The sequence below is a fragment of the Ambystoma mexicanum genome, chromosome 6p, assembly GCF_040938575.1.
Source record: "Ambystoma mexicanum isolate Mex_15411 chromosome 6p, UKY_AmexF1_1, whole genome shotgun sequence".
NCBI lineage: Eukaryota > Metazoa > Chordata > Amphibia > Caudata > Ambystomatidae > Ambystoma > Ambystoma mexicanum.
Genome location: NC_090935.1, coordinates 775,826,025 through 775,846,143, shown reverse-complemented (window position 1 = coordinate 775,846,143; position 20,119 = coordinate 775,826,025). Strand labels below are relative to the sequence as shown.

The window sequence follows — 20,119 nt, the reverse complement described above, 5'->3', positions numbered from 1 at the left end:
AGCTCGACGCTAGCGCCTGGCTTCTCCTGAACTCTGTAAAGCGATTAGCTGCCTACGGGCCAGGTTCACACTATACACAATTGTAAAAGAAGGCAGAGGCATGGATGCAGTTTCTAACTGTTAATGGTAGAGCAGAGACTGGTGGGAGAGAGAGAGAGAGAGAGAGAGAGAGGGAGAGAGGGAGAGAGGGAGAGAGAGAGAGAGAGAGAGAGAGAGAGAGAGAGAGAGAGAGAGACTCGATCTTCATTTCTGCTTTTCACAGGCGCAGAGCATGTGAGGTAGGGCAGGTTTCAAGGCTAGTATCCCTTGTAACTAACATTGGCCTTGATGGATTTACAGCCTTGCAAAAGTTATTACAAAGCTTCCAATCCATCATGTCATCATTATTAAAATGTCAGATAAGCAAAATTGTCTTACGCTTTTGGCAGCCCTTATGGACTGAGAATCTTATTATATTCATTACGTCGCAGCCATAGACAGCAAGAATAAAAATAATAACAAACACTCACAACATAATGCAGTACAAAGGTGGAAACTCATCAATCCCCAAGCAGTCTTTGAGCAATACACGTTCTTCAAATTAACATTTCACAAATCTGTCCCCAACTTGAACGTACTGCTCCACTAGGTCCGAAACATGACTGTCCTTATAACAGAGCGTTCACTATGATGCATCACAGAGAAGGAGATAACACCAGAGTCCCTCCAATGTGTATTTTCAAGAGCTCTGGTAAAGAGGTAAAGCTCTCACTAGCCAGACCGAAAGAAAAGTATTGGCACAAAGATGCGAACCCACCTCCTATTGCAGCTCTCTTTTCCAAGTAAAAAGTTTAAACTTCTACACTACCAATGCTGTCCTCATGAAGTCCATACGAGCACAGGTATGCTTAAGCTCATCACAGTATTTCTCTCTGAGCCACCTTGAGGTTGGAACTGTGTGCACCCACTAAAGGGCAAAAGATAATGCAACGTGTGGGGTATAGCTAAAATCTTGCAAATGGGTTATGCGATTTGTACCAAGAGCTGCAATCTGGAGAGAGTGTATTGGGGCAATTAGTTTCCCATTAGACCTATTGAGATCGGTAAAAAAAGAAATAAATGCGTGGGAGGCTGCTCACCAAAACATAGGGTATTGTCAGTGCTTTAAGAGGGCCAGCCGGGGCCAGGATCAGGCAGTCTCCAAAAAGATCTCCCGAGCCAGGACCCTACCGGGGCACACCCCTGTCTAGCCCCAGCCACGCTGACACCAGAGGCAGCCTGTGTAGCCGAAACGCTGCGGTTACACCGGCTGCCTGCAGGTGTCAGCACTTCGGATTAGAAAAAACAAAAGGCATTGGGCCTCATTACGAGCATGGCGGGCACGGCTACCGCCTTGCTCGCTACCGGCACCGCCTCCCGTGATTGGGCAATACCCGGCCCATTACGAGATGAAGGGGCCGGTAATTGCCCATTCGCGGGAGGCAGTAATGCCGGGCTCCCGATCCCCATTCTTCCCCATAGGGCACAATGGGGGTGGGGAGCATGGTTGCACCGGCACCATTGATAACGGTGCCGGTGCAATCATGAGTTCTGCTTGCGGGTGCCGCACAGCCCGCCAGGTCCTGGCGTGCTGTCAGGAACCCGCGAGCAGAACTCGTAATGCGGCGGCCCGGTATGAACGGTGCCGGTGCCTTATCGGCACCGTTCATACAGTGGACGGCACTATTGCAATGAGGCCCATTGTGTTTTCTTTTTTCTAAACCAAAGTCTTAACACCTGCAAGCAGCCTGTGTAACTGTGCAGTGCTTCGGCTACACGGGCTGCTTGATGTTTCTTTTCTCAGAAACAGGAGGAGGGCTGGACTGCCCAGCTCCCCTTTTGTTTTTGAGTAAATTGTCATCACGCAGCATGAAACACATTGGCTTCATGCTGCGTGATGACTTTACTCGAAAACAAAAGGAGACCTGGGCAGTCCAGCCTTCCTCCTGTTCCTGAGTACAGAGACATCAGCAGCTGGCAGCCCTTTTATTCATGCAGTCCGTGGTGAAAGTGTTGCACCTCAGGGCTCCTTGAATGAAAGGGCTACCTGCTGCAGGCAAGCTGGGGCACACTGGTGTCACACCTTCTGTGCGCCCAGCCCCTTCCTTTGTTTAAAAGGAGGTGCTGGCTGCATCAAAGCTTATAATGCCAGTGCACCCCATCTCTACTTTTTTTTACCAGACACCCGCCACCCCCTCAGGAGAGGGGGCACTCCATAGGAGGCGTGGCCTAAGTACGGATGCACTTACGTCACACCCACTAAGGAGAGACCTCCCCCCACGCCCCACCCCGATTCCTAATCCCACTTAAAGCACCGGGTATTGCATTGCAGCAAACAGTGTAATACGTGCTGGTCGATAGTGCAACTGTTGATAAGTACTGACTGTTTACAGGTGAACTTTTCACTGCAGCGACTTTGTGATCTGAACCTATTTCTGATCCTAAATACCGAAGGGATAACACTTCTGCGCACAGGCTATGTTCAGTTCAAGGTGCCTGGAATTGAACATAGCCTGTGCGCAGAAGTATTTCCCCTTCGGAATTTAGCATTTCATATATTGATATTGGGAAGATACAGGGCCTCATTATAACTCACCCGGTATGGAAACAACGGTGGCGGTAAACCGGCCGTCACGGTTGTTTCCATGCCGGGCGATCACAACTCCTGCAGGAGGAGCCGGCAAACCCGCCAGGTCTGATCTGGCGGGTTTAACACCGCCCGCCTGCAGGCAGACGAGGAAACTCCGGCACCATCACGAGATGGTGCCGGTGTTTCCATGATCCCCATCCCCATTGAGTCCTATGGGACTCAATGAGAATGGGGATTAACACCATTCCGCCTCCGGAATTCCCGGGACACCAGGGTTGTAATGCCCCGGTAATTCCGGGAGTAACGGAGGCGGAATGGTAATACGAGTCCGGCGGTAACCAGGCGGTTTTACCGCCTCGGTTACCTCCGGACTCGTAATGAGGCCCACAATGCCTCATCACGAATTTGGCGGTAACCCTTAAATGCAGCAGTAGCGCTATTACCGCCACATTTAAGGGTCCACCAAATCACGGGTTTGGCAGATTTTCCCACCAGCTCTGAGCTGGGGGGAAAACTGCTGAAATTTCGCACTATTACCGCCGGCGGGAAATCCGCCGGCGGTAAGAGCGCAAAAATTCCCCATTGAGCCCAATGGGGAATGGGGAATTCCCGAACGGGCTCAGTGGGGAATGGGCAATACCCATTCCGCCAAACCCGTGATCCCGCGCTATTAGCGCCGGGGGGTTTGACGGTAGGGCCCAACTCGTGATGAGGCCCGGGATTACACCCCAGCAATGGTATCCCCAAGTATTTAGATTCTTCACAGCAAGGTCTGCCATGTGCCTGCAATTTGAGCTATTTCTCATCCTTCTGAATTGAGTCAGAATGTGTGGGGCTAAGCGAAGCGTGAGCTTACAGAGTGCTGTGTGCATTCCCTTTATCAATTGCTACGTGTCTTCCATTCTCTACACCTAATGTATGCAGTGGTCTCCCATGGTGGGAATTGATGTAAACACCAGGTTTCCATTAAGAAGTAATGCCTGTATAACAGGGCAGATGCGTAAACCCAGCATAATATTGAGTATTGCTTGATGCCGGGGTCTGATGCAGGTTGGCCTATTCCATTCCTTACTATGAAGCATCTTCCCCAATGACAGCAACTGAGAAGTGTTAATATCAAGGACTGAAAGCCGAACCCATCGCTTACAGGCATTGTGCTCCCTCACGCCTGGCTCTGCACCTAAGGTAATCGGGGAAATATACATTCAGATGGGTTTAAGACTACGTATAGTTTAGAGTTTATGTTTAAGCTTCAAATGCAAAAATATGTGATTATTTTTTTCTTCTAATTATAGTATGACCCCAAGCAACATTACATAGAGGTAAAAGGATTACTGGAGTTTTTATGAAACACACTGCCACGTAGTTTGCGAGCCTGGATTTCTGATCAGCACTACATTCTAATATTTGAAATACGTCTGTTCTTATGAATAAAAACATTTATTCCTGTTTGGAACCCGGTTGGAGATGACAGAATCTAGACTCTGAGTGCCCTTCCCTGAATGGCGGTACAAATAATGCACAAAGAACCAATCATTGAGGAGGGGGTGGGTGATGGGAAAGTGGACTTCGAAAACAAAGGTATTCTCACATTGAATACTTTTTAATTCTGTAATAGAACCAATTATGACAGTGCTTGGAAGGGGAAGGAATTGCTATATAAACATGGGGAACTATTAACTAAATTCCTCCTAATGCAAGCAAGATATGCGACCAGAAATTGAATTGCTCAAAATTAGTATTTTTATTTGGTGGTGTAATAGTCTTAACCTCGTGAATAGTAGAAAGGAGAAGAAAACGTTCTCAAAACTGAGATATGAGGACTAATCAAGTAACACATTCAAACACCTGATTTCTTATGTATTCAAAGTCTCTGCAACGTTTCACGTTTCCTGTCCCAAAGTAGGGAAAATGTTCACATTGTGCACATCATATTAGAACAATGGTATGGCTAGGTTAGACGCGACGTTGCAAATGAACATGCATTCATTGTAGATGAATGTCACTATAAGTGTTACTTTGTGTTTAGTTTGGCTACATTTCTGATGTGCATCACATATCAACGGTTCCATGCAATAATAACTAATGAAAAAATAACGAATACAAAATAACTAATTCCAAAAGAACTCATTTTTTGTTGTTTTGGTGGGTTCCTCTCCAAGCCCCCTTCCTTGTTTTAATAATACCTTTCCCACCCCCCCAAAAACCACTATTCCCTCTCACAACCCCATTTTTTTTTAAATTAGTTATTTTTCATTAGTTATTTTTTTATTAGTTGTTTTGTATTCGATATTATCACTGCATACCCATAGCAACATAATAGAAATCGTGGGAGCACAATGTAACTGTATAATGTACAACATGTAGTGCTTAGAGTGTGAAGCGAGGAGCTTTATGCATGCGAAAAAGAGAAATCCGCGATGGGAAAGCCACTGCGAGGGAATCGGTAGTTCGGAACAATTTACATGTGGGACACAATAATGGTTTAGATGGGATACATGTTCTGGAATATTAGGCAAATATGGGTTTATTGCGAGTACATGGAAATATCGCAGATCTCCATTCCCCATAGCTGGGTTTCATGTAGTCCGCAGAGAATTGGTTTGTTATTGTTATTGTTATTGTTATTTTGCATTTGTATAGCGCCTTATATACCATTGGTATGGTCTGAAGGCGCTGGTAGGTTGAACGCCCTTGGGAACCGAAGTTCGGGTCAGTGGAAAGATTAGAGAGAGTCCAAAGGTGCGTGTGCGCACCGGTATGTGTGCAGCTGGTGCGGAATTCATGTGGTAGCTGCTTCTTAGCGGTAGGTGTGGTGGTTGAGAGATCAGGGATATGTGTTCGGTCTGGCTGGAATTATCCAGACCGAGTGTGGCGGCGTTAGGCCTGAGGAGAAACGCCTGGCTGGGGGTGTGAGACCAGCCATGTTTACTTAGAGTGATGGGGGGTGAGCGGCAGATGTTGATATGAGAACAGTTATACCGAATGGTGTCATAGTATCTCTGTGTTCTAGTTGAATGGTGGTGTAAGGAGAGAGTAAGCGTGGGGTGTGATATGCAGTATGCTCTTTCAAAGATTCCTTGCATTCCAAAACAAAATATGCACGTCGCGCAATTCTGAGCGGTCAGGTCCGTTCTATGTGTTTTGGTTCACATCCGCTCTATGCACTATTCACCCATACACTCATTTGTTCCATGCGTTCGTCCGCTCCACAACGTTCGTTCGTTCCATACACTCGTTCGCTCTCCACACACTCGTTCACTCTCCACACGTTCGTTCGCTCTCCACAAGTTCGTTCGCTCTTCACACACTTGTTCGCTCTCCACACTCGTCCGCTCTCCACACTCGTCCGCTCTCCACACTCGTCCGCTCTCCACACACTTGTCCGCTCTCCGTAGCCTCGCTTCGTTCTCTGCACCCTCGTTCGCTCTCCGCACCCTCGTTCGCTCTCCACACCCTTGTTCGCTCTCCACACCCTCGTTCGCTCTCCACACCCTCGTTCGCTCTCCACACCCTCGTTCGCTCTCCACACCCTTGTTCGCTCTCCACACCCTCGTTCGCTCTCCGTACACTCGGCCGCTCTCCGCACACCCTGCCGCTCACCGCACTAATCCGCTCTCCGCACACTCAGCCGCTCTCCGCACACTCAGCCGCTCTCCACTCTCAGCCGCTCTCCACTCTCGGCCGCTCTCCACTCTCGGCCGCTCTCCACTCTCGGCCGCTCTCCACACTCGGCCGCTCCCACGCTCCTTCGCTCTCCATGCTCCTTCGCTCTCCACGCTCCTTCTCTCTTCACGCTCCTTCGCTCTCCATGCTCCTTCGCTCTCCACACTCCTCCACTCTGCACGGTCCTCTGTTCTGGACGCTCTTCAGCTCTCCACGCTCCTCCCCTCTCTGCACTCAACCTCTCTCTACACTCAACCTCTCTCTACACTCATGTGCTCTCCACATTCATCTGTCTTCCACATTCATTTGCTCTTCATATTCGTCCGCTCTTTACTCTCAACCAACCTCCACACTCATCCGCGCTCCACATTCGTCCGCCAGCAGCGCTCCTCCTCCACGCTCATCTACACTCATCTATATTCATTCGGTCTCCTATTCAGCTCTCTCATCCTCCGCACTCATCCGCCCTCCTCATTCATCTGTTCTCGACACTCATCCGCTCTCGACACTCATCCGCTCTCGACACTCATCCGCCCTCGACACTCATCCGCCCTCGACACTCATCCGCTCTCCACACTCATCCGTTCCCCCCACTCAGTCGCTCCCCCCACCGCTCTGCACACTCAACCGCTCTCCCCACTCAGTCGCTCTCCCCACTCAGTCGCTCCCCCATTCAGTCGCTCTCATGCTTCTCTGCTCTCCACGCGCCTCCGCTATCTACGCTCCTTCACTCTGCACGTTCCTCCGCTCAGCACGCTCTTCCGTTCTCCACGTGCCTCCGCTCTCTGCACATAGCCGCTCTCCACACTCGACTGCTCTCTTCACTCGACGGCTCTCCACACTCTTCCGTCCTCCACATTCATTTGCTCTTCAAATTCATCCGCTCTCCACACTCATCCGCCAATAGTATTCATCCTCTAACACTCATCCACAACTCATCTATACTTATCCACATCTTACTCATTCGCTCTCCCCGCTCTCCCCACTCATCCGCTCACGTCCTCCACACTCATCCGCTCTCCACAGTCAACCGCTCTCCACGCTTATCGGGTCTCCACGCTCATCCCCTCTCCACGCTCATCCGCTCTCCACGCTCCTCCGCTCTCTACACTCAACCGCTCTGTACATTCACGAGCTCTCCACATTCATCCGTCTTCCACATTCATTTGCTCTTCATATTCATCCGCTCTTTACACCAAACCGTCCTACACACTCAACTGCCCTCCACACTCATCCGCCAACAGCATTCATCCTCCACACTCATCCACACTCATCTATACTCATCACAGTCATTCGTACTCCCCACTCGTCCAATCACCAACCGTCCTACACACTCAACTGCCCTCCACACTCATCCACCAACAGCATTCATCCTCCACACTCATCCACACTCATCTATACTCATCACAGTCATTCGTACTCCCCACTCGTCCAATCACGCCATCCACACTCTTCTGCTCTCCACGCTCGTCCGGTCTCCACGTTCATCCGCTCTCTGCCATTTGTCATTGTAGGTTACAGTCTGGTTAGTTTAGCTGTACTTTATTTATTTATTTATTTTGTGGTTTGCTGGGTCGGTGTTATTGTGCTGATTGATGTTGCTGGTTTGGAACCGGTTGGTTTTATGGAAAGAGCCAGGTTTTTAGTAGTTTGCGGAATGCCGTTAAGTCCTTAGTTAGGCGGATGTGGGGAGGGAGCGAGTTCCATAGGGTTGGGGCCAGGGCTGAGAATGATGCTCCGCCTAACCTGACTGAGTTTGTCTTGGGGATTACTAGGAGGCCGGCTGAGCTTGATCTAAGGGTGCGAGTGGGGTGATAAGGTATTAACTTTTCTTGAAGATATTGCGGTCCAGTTTTATGTAGTGCTCGATGGGTGAGGCATAAGGTTTTGAAGGCCACACTACGGGCTACTGGAAGCCAGTGCAGTGTCTTGAGGGCTGGGGATACGTGGTCTCTTGGACCGAGCGCGAGTAGCACTTTGGCCGCCGTGTTTTGTGCTCTTTGGAGTTTATTCAGTTGGTAGGCATGAATTCCGAGGTATAGGGGGTTTCCGTAGTCCAGTCTTGATATGACGATTGATTGGACCGCGGAAACTCTGTTGGGAAATGAGAGATATGGAAAGATGCGCCTAAGGTTTTTGAGGTGGTAGTGGCAGGACTTTGAGACATTGTTGACTTGGCGCGAGAGTGTTAGGTCGGAGTCAAAGGTGCATCCAAGATTTTTCACTGTGTTGGAGGGTGTCGGTGGGTTGCCCATGGCGGGTGGCCAGGGTAGTGGGTGCGGTAGAAGATCAGAGTTGCAGCAAACCATGATTTCTGTTTTGGATGGGTTTAACAAGAGGTGGCTTTGGGTCATCCAGCGTTCTATGTTCAGGAGGCAGGATGCAATATCAGGTCGGGAGTTGGGTTTTGCGTTCAGGATTTTTAGAATTAGTTGAGTGTCGTCGGCGTAATTGTAACACAGGATGTTGTGTGAACGAATTATTGGTGAGAGGGTGATCAGGTACAGATTGAACAGGAGGGCGGATAGACATGCTCCTTGTGGGACTCCTGTGTCGACTGGTCGGGCTTGGGAGGTAAAGTCGGAGAGTGTCGTTATTTGGTGCCTGTCTTTGAGGAACGTAGCTATCCATTTAAGGGCGGTTCCACATATCCCTAGGGAGTGGAGGCGGTCCAGGAGGATTGAGTGGTTAATCGTGTCAAAGGCGGCCGATAGGTCGAGAAGGATTAGTGCGGCGCATCCCGCGGAGTCAGCTGTCATTTTAAGGTCATCCCAGATCGAGGTTAGGGTGGTTTCAGTTCCATGACGGGCTCTGAATCCTGATTGGGAGGGGTCCAGGAGATTGTTGACTTCAACAAAGGCATTTAGTTGGGAGTAGGCGGTTCGGTCAATGAGTTTGGCAAGGAACTTGGTGTTTGAGATGGGGCGGTAGTTTTTGGGCTCGAGAGGGTCGAGCGAAGGTTTTTTAATTAGAGGTTTGACGTGCACCAATTTGAATGCGTCTGGAAAGATACCGGCGGAAAGGGAGGCATTTATGATAGATCCCGCGTGTTCTCCTGCGCAGGTGGAGGCAAAGATTTCTTTTAGGGTTGTGGCTGGGCAGGGGTCCAATGGTGATCCAGATGGTTTGCGGGCGGAAAGGAGTTTGAGAAATTGTTCTGGTGATATTGGACTGAAGGATTCGAACGTTGGTTGCGTAGAGGTCGCAGCTGATGGGCTGGCCGGTACGGGCGGAGGATTGCCAGGTGGCTGTAAGAGAGCCAGTTTGGTGGTTAGAGTTTTTGTCCTTTCGATAGCCGTGGAGTAAAAGTGGAGGGAGAGAGAGTCACACAGTGATTGTGACGCGGTCGGGATGGTTGTGTTACAAGCCGGATTGGTGAATTCGGAGATAATTTTGTGAAGTTCTTTGCTTTGGTTTTTGCAGTTTAGGATTCGGGAGTTGTAGTGGGCCTTTTTTGCTTTCCGGATTTCGGCTTTGTACCGATACAGGTGTCGGGCTGAGGAGGTCTTGCTCTCATGGGTTTTCTCTTTCTGCCATTTGCGTTCTAGGTATTTGTATTGTCGTTTAGTGGTCTTCAGCTCAGGGGTGAACCATCTGGGGAAAAGGCCACGGCGGGTTGATGGTTTGCACGAGGGGGTGAGCCGCATCAGAGATGCGTTGAGCCATGAATCAAAGGCCTCAAGGGTTAGTTGGTTGTTGAGATAGCAGGTAGGTGGTGGAGAATGGAGGAGTGCCTCGGCTAGGTCCGGGATGATTATTAGTTTCTTCCAGCATTTGCGTATGTTTGGAGGTTCAGATGTGAGTACGGGAAGGGGTTCGGGTGAGTGGATGGCGAACGAGAGAATGAAGTGATCGGACCAGATGACAGGGGTGGGCGGCATTAGATGGGTCAGGGAGTTGGAGCTAAAGATGGCATCAAGGGTGTGTCCTTTATAGTGAGTCGGGCCGTTTATGTGGGGTTGGAGATTAATTGCATCTAAACCGTCAACCAGGGAGTATGTCATAGGGTTGGTGGGGATGTCGAGCCATATGTTGAAGTCTCCAAGAAGGATGAGGTTGGGATGGTTTAGTTGGAGGGTGGCAATAGAATCGCAAAGGTTGTTTGCGAAGTGTCTATCGTAGCCAGGGGGCCTGTAGATTATTAGGAAGCTGTGTGAGAGCGACGGGGAGAGGGATAGTTTAACGAGGAGAGATTCGCAGGATGGAATGGAGGGTTGGTTGTCGATGATTGAGGCGCGGAAGAGAGATTTGAAGACGAATGCTATCCCCCCTCCCCTGGACGGACGGTTCAGTGGGATGAGGGAGTAGTCAGGCGGAAAGGCTTCATTAGCGATTGGGCCGAAGTCGTCAGAGAACCAGGTTTCAGTGATGAAAACTAGGTCTGGTTTGACTGAGGCGAGGAGATCAAAGATGCAATGTCTGTTTTTTGCCACAGATCGGGCGTTAAATAGGATGCAGTTCACATCGGCAGCCAAGGATGGTCTTGGTGCTGGAGCGGGATGGGGTGGTGGAGGAGCGGGTGGACGGAGGGGGGTAGGGTGGGTGATGATAGATGGGAATAGTGGGCGAGCAGAGAGATTGGCAGGCTTCGGGTGGGGTTGGAAGGCTGCGTGTGATAGGATGATCAGGTTTGGGTTGGGGGATTTGAAGGAGGGGTGTTGGCGGTTAGGAGTTTCAGTTGCAGGTGATGTGAAGTCGAGGGAGAGGGGTTTCAGGCAGGGAGAAGCCATGGGGGAAGGAGGGGATTGCGGGATAGAGGTGATGGGTCGAGACAAGGGAGGTGAGGAGTGCTGAGAGATTGAAAGGGACAAGGAACATTTCCTCTTTAGTTTCCTTGCTGCGACTGGTGTGTGGGAGAGAGTAGGGGGGTCAGAGGGGGAGAGGGATGCAGCTTCGGTTCTTGCTAGGGCTAGGCGTGCAGTTTTTAGGGAGGGGAAAGGGTCTGGTCGGGGGGGAGGGTGGCAGGGGTATGAGGGGAGGGTGGGAGGTGGGAGAATGCAGGGTGGGGTGTGCCAGGAATTATAGTGAGGGGAGCGGGTATGGGTAATGCTGGTGGGGTGGGGGTGGGGTTCAGGGGATGAGTGGTCTTGGGATGAGTGGCTCGCCATCGTGCCCCCCCTGGCTTGGTGTTTGGAGAGGGGAAAGGCAGGGAGTGCGAAGGAGGTTGGAGAGATTTGGGAGGGGGGGTGGGAGGGAAGGCAGATCGGAGAGTGGGGGTGGTCCACGGGGTTCGTTTCTGACTGACTCTTGAGGAGTGGGTGCACTCATGATTGGTGCGAGCTTTTAGGTTGATTTAGGAGGGCTTTCTGATTGAAGTTCTGAGGCGCGGTGGTGGTGACACGCTTTTAGGCACACCTCAAGGTTCAATTGGTTGAAGATGATACTAGACTATTGGTGGTTTTCTAGATAGAGTTGTAAACAGAGGTGATTTTAGTTTATTGGGTACACTTCTAAGTTCACCTGTACACAGAGAAGATATTCGGTCAGCCTCTAGATTCAATTTGCTTGGAGGGGGTATTAGATTATTAGTCACAGTTTTAGATTCTATATTACACAGATATACTGTTAGTTATACTGTTGGGATTGAATAGGGCACGGTAGTGGTGGACTTCTTTCAATTCACCTTTATACAAGGAGGGTATTAGGCATGGATCTAAATCAACTTTGTAGTTAGATTATTAGTCACTGTTTTAGATTCTACATTACATAGCTATGCTGTTAGTTATTTCTAAATCAGAGTTTCAGCGAAAGGTTGTTGGGCACAGATTTAGATTCTATATTACACAACTATGTTTTTAGTTATACTAATAGGATTGAATAGGGCACGGTAGTGGTGGACTTCTTTCAATTCATCTTTATGCAGGGAAGGTATAAGGCATGGATATAAATCAACTTTGTAGATTATTAGTCACCGATTTAGATTCTACATTACACAGCTATACTGTTGGTTATTTCTAAATCTGAGTTTCACAGGTTGTTGAGCACACTTCTAAATTCAACTATCACCGATAGTCAATTGGGTCAACTTATAAATGTATAGACAGGCTATTGGGCACACTTCTAAATGTAACTTTCGGGGTGGGTAACTTTCTAAATTCAACTTTCACAGAGAGGCAAGTTGGGCACACATCTAAACGGACTTCTCGCGTTCTGTTCACTTCTAAATGCAACTTCTAAATGCACTTCTGAATTCAACTTTCACATAGAGGCTATTGTGCACACTTCTAAATGAGCTTCTTAATTCAACTTTTCACAGAATGGCTGTTGCGCACACTTCCAAATTCACATTTAGTCTATTGGGTACACTTCTACTTTTGACTTACCACAGACGGTCTGTTGGACACACTTCTAAATGCAACTTCTAAATGCACTTCTTAATTCAACTTTCACATAGGGGCTATTGGGCACACTTCTAAATGGACATCTCGCGTTCTGTTCACTTCTAAATGCAACTTCTAAATGCACTTCTAAATTCAACTTTCACATAGGGGCTATTGGGCACACTTCTAAATGGACATCTCGTGTTCTGTTCACTTCTAAAATGCAACTTCTAAATGCACTTCTTAATTCAATTTTTCACAGAGAGGCAAATTGGGCACACTTCTAAATGAACTTCTTAATTCAACTTTTCACAGAGAGGCAGGTTGGGCACATATCTAAATGGACTTCTCGCGTTCTGTTCACTTCTAAATGCAACTTCTAAATGCACTTCCAAATTCAACTTTCACATAGGGGCTATTGGGCACACTTCTAAATGAACTTCTTAATTCAACTTTTCACAGAGAGGCAAATACGTGCACACTTCTAAATGAACTTCTTAATTCAACTTTTCACAGAGAGGCAAATTGGGCACACTTCTAAATGAACTTCTTAATTCAACTTTCCACAGAGAGGCAAATTGGGCACACTTCTAAATGAACTTCTTAATTTAACTTTCCACAGAGAGGCTGGTTGGGCACACATCTAAATGGACTTCTCGCGTTCTGTTCACTTCTAAAATGCAACTTCTAAATGCACTTCTAAATTCAACTTTCACATAGAGGCTATTGGGCACACATCTAAATGGACATCTCATGTTCTGTTCACTTCTAAGATGCAACTTCTAAATGCACTTCTTAATTCAACTTTTCACAGAGATGCAAATTGGGCACACTTCTAAATGAACTTCTTAATTCAACTTTTCACAGAGAGGCAAATTGGGCACACTTGTAAATGAACTTCTTAATTCAACTTTTCACAGAGAGGCAAATTGGGCACACTTCTAAAAGCACTTCTAAATTCAACTTTCACATAGGGGCTATTGGGCACACTTTTAAATGAACTTCTTAATTCAACTTTTCACAGAGAGGCAAATTGGGCACACTTCTAAATGCACTTCTAAATTCAACTTTCACATAGAGGCTATTGGGCACACATCTAAATGGACATCTCGCGTTCTGTTCACTTCTAAAATGCAACTTCTAAATGCATTTCTAAATTCAACTTTCACATAGAGGCTATTGGGCACACTTCTAAATGAACTTCTTAATTCAACTTTTCACAGAGAGGCAAATTGGGCACACTTCTAAATGAACTTTTTAATTCAACTTTTCACAGAGAGGCAAATTGGGCAGACATCTAAATGGACTTCTCGCGTTCTGTTCACTTCTAAAAATGCAACTTCTAAATGCACTTCTATATTCAACTTTCACATAGAGGCTATTGGGCACACTTCTAAATGAACTTCTTAATTCAACTTTTCACAGAGAGGCAAATTGGGCAGACATCTAAATGGACTTCTCGCGTTCTGTTCACTTCTAAAATGCAACTTCTAAATGCACTTCTATATTCAACTTTCACATAGAGGCTATTGGGCACACTTCTAAATGAACTTCTTAATTCAACTTTTTACCGAGAGGCAAATTGGGCACACCTCTAATGAACTGGGTGCAATTTGAATTTAACTTTCTCAGAGAGGCTATTGGTCACAGCTTATAAGTGCACTTGGGAGCAACTTCTAAATACAGTTGGGTACACTCCTGAATGCAATTGGGTTCAACTTTCTCAGACAGGCTATTGGTCACAACTTCTAAATGCAATTGTGTATACGTCTGAATTCAGCTTCTAAAGCACTTCAAAATCAACTTTCGCGGAGAGATTCCATCAAGTGTGGCATATGCTAACATTCACACTTCTGCTCAGAGGTGGCGCAGGCTAATTTGTGTGGTTCTTTCGGGCTACTGTACTAGTTATCATTAGACTGCAGACTATTGAAAGGTAGGTTAGAGTGGCAGGACCTTTCAGGAGCAGAGTAATTGCACTACGTCCCACCCAAGCCAGCACTTACAGTTTTGTCGGTGCCTGGTGTCTGTTGGCTTCCTTGGTGTCCCCTGCGGACACCGGCTGACACTCCCTGGAGTCGCCTCTGTTGGAGTCGCCCTTGGCCTCGGGGCCCTTCGCTGCTGGGGCTGCCGGGCAGGGGGCTGCCCTGGGAGGACCGGTGATGAAGGGAGGGATGGGCGGGTCAGGAGGCGGGGGGGTGGGTGGTACCAGGAAGGGGTGGGAGGCTAGACCCGGAAGGCTGAGCGGATGGCCCAATCAGAGTGCGGGGCGGGCTGGGAGGCGGGCTGGGAGGCGGGAGGGCCCGAGGGGACTGGAAGATGGAGTAGAGAGGGATGGAGGGGAAGACATGGGGCTCGAGGTGGCCTGGGGGGGCGGGGGGCTCGAGGGGACTGGAAGAGGGAGTGGGGAGGGATGGAGGGGAAGACACGGGGCTCGAGGTGGCCTGAGGGTGCGGGGGGGGTTCGAGGGACTGGAAGAGGGAGTGGGGAGGAATGGAGGGGGAAAAACGGGCTCGAGGAGGCCTGGGGGGTGGGGGAGCTCGAGGGACTGGAAGAGGGAGTGGGGAGGGATGGAAGGGGAAAAACACGGGCTCAAGGGGTTCTAGGCCCACGGAATGCCCAGAAGTTAGGGTCAGCCCACGATCCTGGTCACACACTCACCGGCAAGGCTCCCTCTGTAAACAGAGCGCGATGGCCAGGGGCGGGCCGCTAGACCCGGAAGGCTGCGCGGATGGCCCAATCAGAGTGCGGGGCGGGCTGGGAGGCGGGAGGGCCCGAGGGGACTGGAAGAGGGAGTGGGGAGGGATGGAGGGGAAGACACAGGGCTCAAGGTGGCCTGGGGGGTCGGGGGGCTCGAGGGGACTGGAAGAGGGAGTGGGGAGGGATGGAGGGGAAGACACGGGGCTCGAGGTGGCCTGGGTGGGCGGGGGGCTCGAGGGGACTGGAAGAGGGAGTGGGGAGGGATGGAGGGGAAGACACGGGGCTCGAGGTGGCCTGGGGGGGCGGGGGGGCTCGAGGGACTGGAAGAGGGAGTGGGGAGGGATGGGGGGGGGGGAAACGGGCTCGAGGAGGCCTGGGGGGGCGGGGGAGCTTGAGGGACTGGAAGAGGGAGTGGGGAGGGATGGAAGGGGAAAAACGGGCTCAAGGGGTTCTAGGCCCACGGAATGCCCAGAAGTTAGGGTCAGCCCACGATCCTGGTCACACACTCACCGGCAAGGCTCCCTCTGTAAACAGAGCGCGATGGCCACGGGCGGGCCGCTAGACCCGGAAGGCTGAGCGGATGGCCCAATCAGAGTGCGGGGCAGGCTGGGAGGCGGGAGGGCCCGAGGGGACTGGAAGAGGGAGTGGGGAGGGATGGAGGGGAAGACACGGGGCTCGAGGTGACCTGGGGGGGCGGGGGCTCGAGGGGACTGGAAGAGGGAGTGGGGATGGATGGAGGGGAAGACACGGGGTCGGGGGGGCAGGGGGCTCGAGGGGACTGGAAGAGGGAGTGGGGAGGTATGGAGGGGAAGACACGGGGCTCGAGGTGGCCTGGGGGGGTGGGGGGCTCGAGGGGACTGGAAGAGGGAGTGGGGAGGGATGGAGGGGAAGACACGGGCTCGAGGTGGCCTGGGGGGGCGGGGGGGCTCGAGGGACTGGAAGAGGGAGTGGGGAGGGATGGAGGGGGAAAAACGGGCTCGAGGAGGCCTGGGGGGCGGGGGAGCTCGAGGGACTGGAAGAGGGAGTGGGGAGGGATGGAAGGGGAAAAACACGGGCTCAAGGGGTTCTAGGCCCACGGAATGCCCAGAAGTTAGGGTCAGCCCACGATCCTGGTCACACACTCACCGGTAAGGGGCTCCCTCTGTAAACAGAGCGCGATGGCCACGGGCGGGCCGCTAGACCCGGAAGGCTGAGCGGATGGCCCAATCAGAGTGCGGGGCGGGCTGGGAGGCGGGCTGGGAGGTGGGAGGGCCCGAGGGGACTGGAAGAGGGAGTGGGGAGGGATGGAGGGGAAGACACGGGGCTCGAGGTGGCCTAGGGGGGCGGGGGGCTCGAAGGGACTGGAAGAGGGAGTGGGGAGGGATGGAGGGGAAGCCACGGGGCTCGAGGTGGCCTCGGGGGGCGGGGGGCTCGAGGGGACTGGAAGAGGGAGTGGGGAGGGATGGAGGGGAAGACACGGGGCTCGAGGTGGCCTGGGGGGGCGGGGGGCTCGAGGGGACTGGAAGAGGGAGTGGGGAGGGATGGAGGGGAAGACACGGGGCTCGAGGTGGCCTGAGTGGGCGGGGGGCTCGAGGGACTGGAAGAGGGAGTGGGGAGAGATGGAGGGGGACAAACGGGCTCGAGGAGGCCTGGGGGGCGGGGGAGCTCGAGGGACTGGAAGAGGGAGTGGGGAGGGATGGAAGGGGGAACCTTGCACGGCCTGAACGGTTGAATGACTAGGTCAAGGAAGGAGGAATGAAGCAAGCACCTGGCGATAGCATCAAATGGTTATTTGAGGCTAACATTGAATGAAGTGCCATTGGGTCGTGGGTTTACGATTAGATGAGTTTGTGGATATGGGAACAATTCTTCCTGGAGCACTGTGTCTTGTTAAATCTGGCCAAATGGTGAGTCAAACTGGGGTTAGTTAGTAAAATACATGGAAGGGGTGCTGGAGGACTGAGTTTGCTGGTGTATTATTGGCTTCTTTTTGGCTCTTAGTAAGACAAGCCGGATGTGTGCTGGAGGCGGTATGATCTGAGATGGTAGTCACAAATAAGGCAACATGAAGGAATGCTGAAGGAGTAAACATAGGACGCCAGCGCATCTGGAATGATGAGATGTTTAATGCTTCATAAAAGCCTTGCACATCACATACTGGGTTAAAGATTTCCTACCAAATGGGACATGTCATACATTGAATTGTTTTTAGATAATAAGGAAATTATGTTAAGAATGTCATGACTGATTATGGAAAGAAAGCATATGGGGGAAGAGAATTGTGTTTTGTCAATGTGTCCAATGGGGTTTGAGAACGTAGGGGGATTAGATTTCCTTGTACAGTGTTAGCAAATGGGATTTCGGGAGATGACGTTGTAACAGAATATGTGTGGTTATGTAAATTGCTCAAATATGTATAAAAGCTGCACTCTCTGTTGGAGATTTTCTTTTGCATTGGATTTTGGAGTCACACTCCTACAAGTTCCACTGGGCTGCAAGACTCAATTGTTCCGGTTGAATTCAGCAGGAGGGTGTGTATGTCTACGTCTGATCTATGTGTGGAAAGAAATCACAGGTGGGTTATGTTAAGAAATGTATAAAGGCCTCGAGGCGAGTAAGTCTGCGGCGGGGAACTAAGCAAGGCTGCCCACTCTCCCCGATACTCTACGCGCTTTATCTAGTTTAATTTAGTTTATTATTTGTATAGCGCCGCCTGGCCCTGGGGCATCCAGGCGCTTGGCATGGTTACAGAAGTAGCCAAGAGATTACATGTTCCATAGATAGACAGTAAAAGTTGTCGAGGCATAATAAGAACGTTACTGATAGTATACACAGTTATCATACATTTGCAAGATTAGAGAATGTGCAGGATAAGCAGGCATTAATTACAGTAACTACAATGATAGGTTGGAATTCTGGGCTTCTTTGGCCCGTATCCAATTTTTGGCATTGTGTCTGAATCTATGAAAGGAAGGTTCGGATCTGAGATTAATAGGAAGAGAGTTCCACAATTTAGTGGCAAGCACAGGGAAGCTTGTGCCGCCTGCTTTTTGGAGCTTGAATCTCGGGATGGTTAGGCAGTGTGATTGGGCAGATCTGGTTGGGCGGGCTGTGGTGTGGTGTGTGAAATTATCTGAGAGATATCTAGGTGCTTGGTGGGTTAAGCATTTGTGAGTAAGGGAGAGTGTTTTATATTCGATCCTCTGTGGTATGGAGAGCCATTGACAGGATTGTCTGGCGTACGAAATGTGTTCATGTTTGGGTATATTCAGTGCTGCTCTTAGTGCGTTATTCTGGATAACTTGCAACTTATTAATGTTCTTTTGGCTAGTACCCAAGTACAGGGCGTTGCAATAATCGACTTTAGATAGTATCAGTTTTCTTGCTAGGGTGATGCAGTTGTTGGTCGAGAGGTAGGGTCTGCTGGCGTTGATGGGTTGATCTAGAACCGCTGCTCCAAGCAATAAGAGAGGCGGGGGCGATACAGGGCATCCCCTTTGGAGGGGAGCAGCAGAAGGCTGCTGCTTTCGCAGACGACATGTTGCTGATGTTGACCGCACCAAGGGATTCAATATAAGCAAGTGCGACTCTGTTGGAGGCATTTGGGGAAGTATCGGGCCTGAAGATTAATACTAATAAGTCGGAAGTGCTGAATCTGACGTTGAGAGCGGAGGAACGGGACAGGCTGCAAGAGGGCACTCGTTTCCTGTGGAGCCGCCCGGGAGGGATTAGATACTTGGGGGTGAGAATTACGGCAACATTGTCAGGGTGGTATGCGGCCAACTTCCCCCCACTTCTCAAGGCGATTAGACAGGATTTCCAAAGGTGGAGAGGGCTCAGGGTGTGTTGGGTAGGGCGGATAGCCGCGGTCAAGATGGTCATATTACCACGTCTGCTTTCCAGGCGATCCCGCAGCCGATCCCGTCAAGCTTCTTTAAAGAGTTGGGAACACTGACCAAGGGGTTCATCTGGGAAGGGAAAAGGGCTAGGGTAGGTGGGAGGCTTCTGATGGCCCCTAAGGGAGAGCGAGGGCTGGCACTTCCGAACTTTCGGCGATACAATGAGGCTGCACAGCTTCGCATCATCAGGGAATGGCTGAAGGGCGAGGAGAGCATGCAAGATAAATTGTGGGTGAGGATGGATAGGGCGGTGGCGCACCGCAACCTAGCTGAAATATTATGGCTGCCCAAGTTGAGTAGGCCCCGGCATCTTTATGAGAGCGCTATTACTAAACTTATGCCTAACACCTGGGATAAGCTGGCGGGCCCGGGGGGAATAACCACATTTCCATCCCCCTTCACTCCCATTTTTGGTAATGGGGATTTTACCCGGGTTTGGAGAAAGGGGCATTTGCGGAATGGCAGGAAGGGGGTTCCAGGAAACTTGCGGATATGTTCCGGGGAGGGGAAGTGTTGTCGTTTCAAGACTGCAAGAGGGAATTCGCAATTCATGAGAGTGAGAGACTGCGGTATGTGCAGATACGGCATTGGGTGTTGCAGCCAGGGGTTAAAAAGGCGGCCACTCGAGACCCAACGCAATTTTAGAGATTCCTCCTCACCAATGACGGTTCGAAAGGCCTAATTTCCAATATATATATATAAGACTCTGAATAGTGCTAACGCTGGCATCCAATGGGCTTATATGCGGGAATGGCAACGGGTACTGGGCGGGAGATTGGTAGGGCGGATTGGGAGAGGCTATGGAGGAGAATACCAAAATTGGCCAAGGCATCCCAACTGCAAGAGACTTGGTGCAAGATATTGTATGGGTGGCACTATACCCCTGCCCGGCTCCATAGGATGTACCCAGCAACTGCGGGGCAGTGTTGGAGGGGCTGTGGCCTAGT

At 50.4% G+C, this 20,119-nt stretch overlaps 1 protein-coding gene across 2 annotated transcripts in view; it reads right to left on the bottom strand.

Moving 5' to 3' along the window:
• ARSK (arylsulfatase family member K) overlaps nt 1–20,119 on the bottom strand; it is a 1,332,773-nt gene that overhangs the window by 926,004 nt on the left and 386,650 nt on the right. The gene's annotated exons all lie outside the window — the stretch shown is intronic.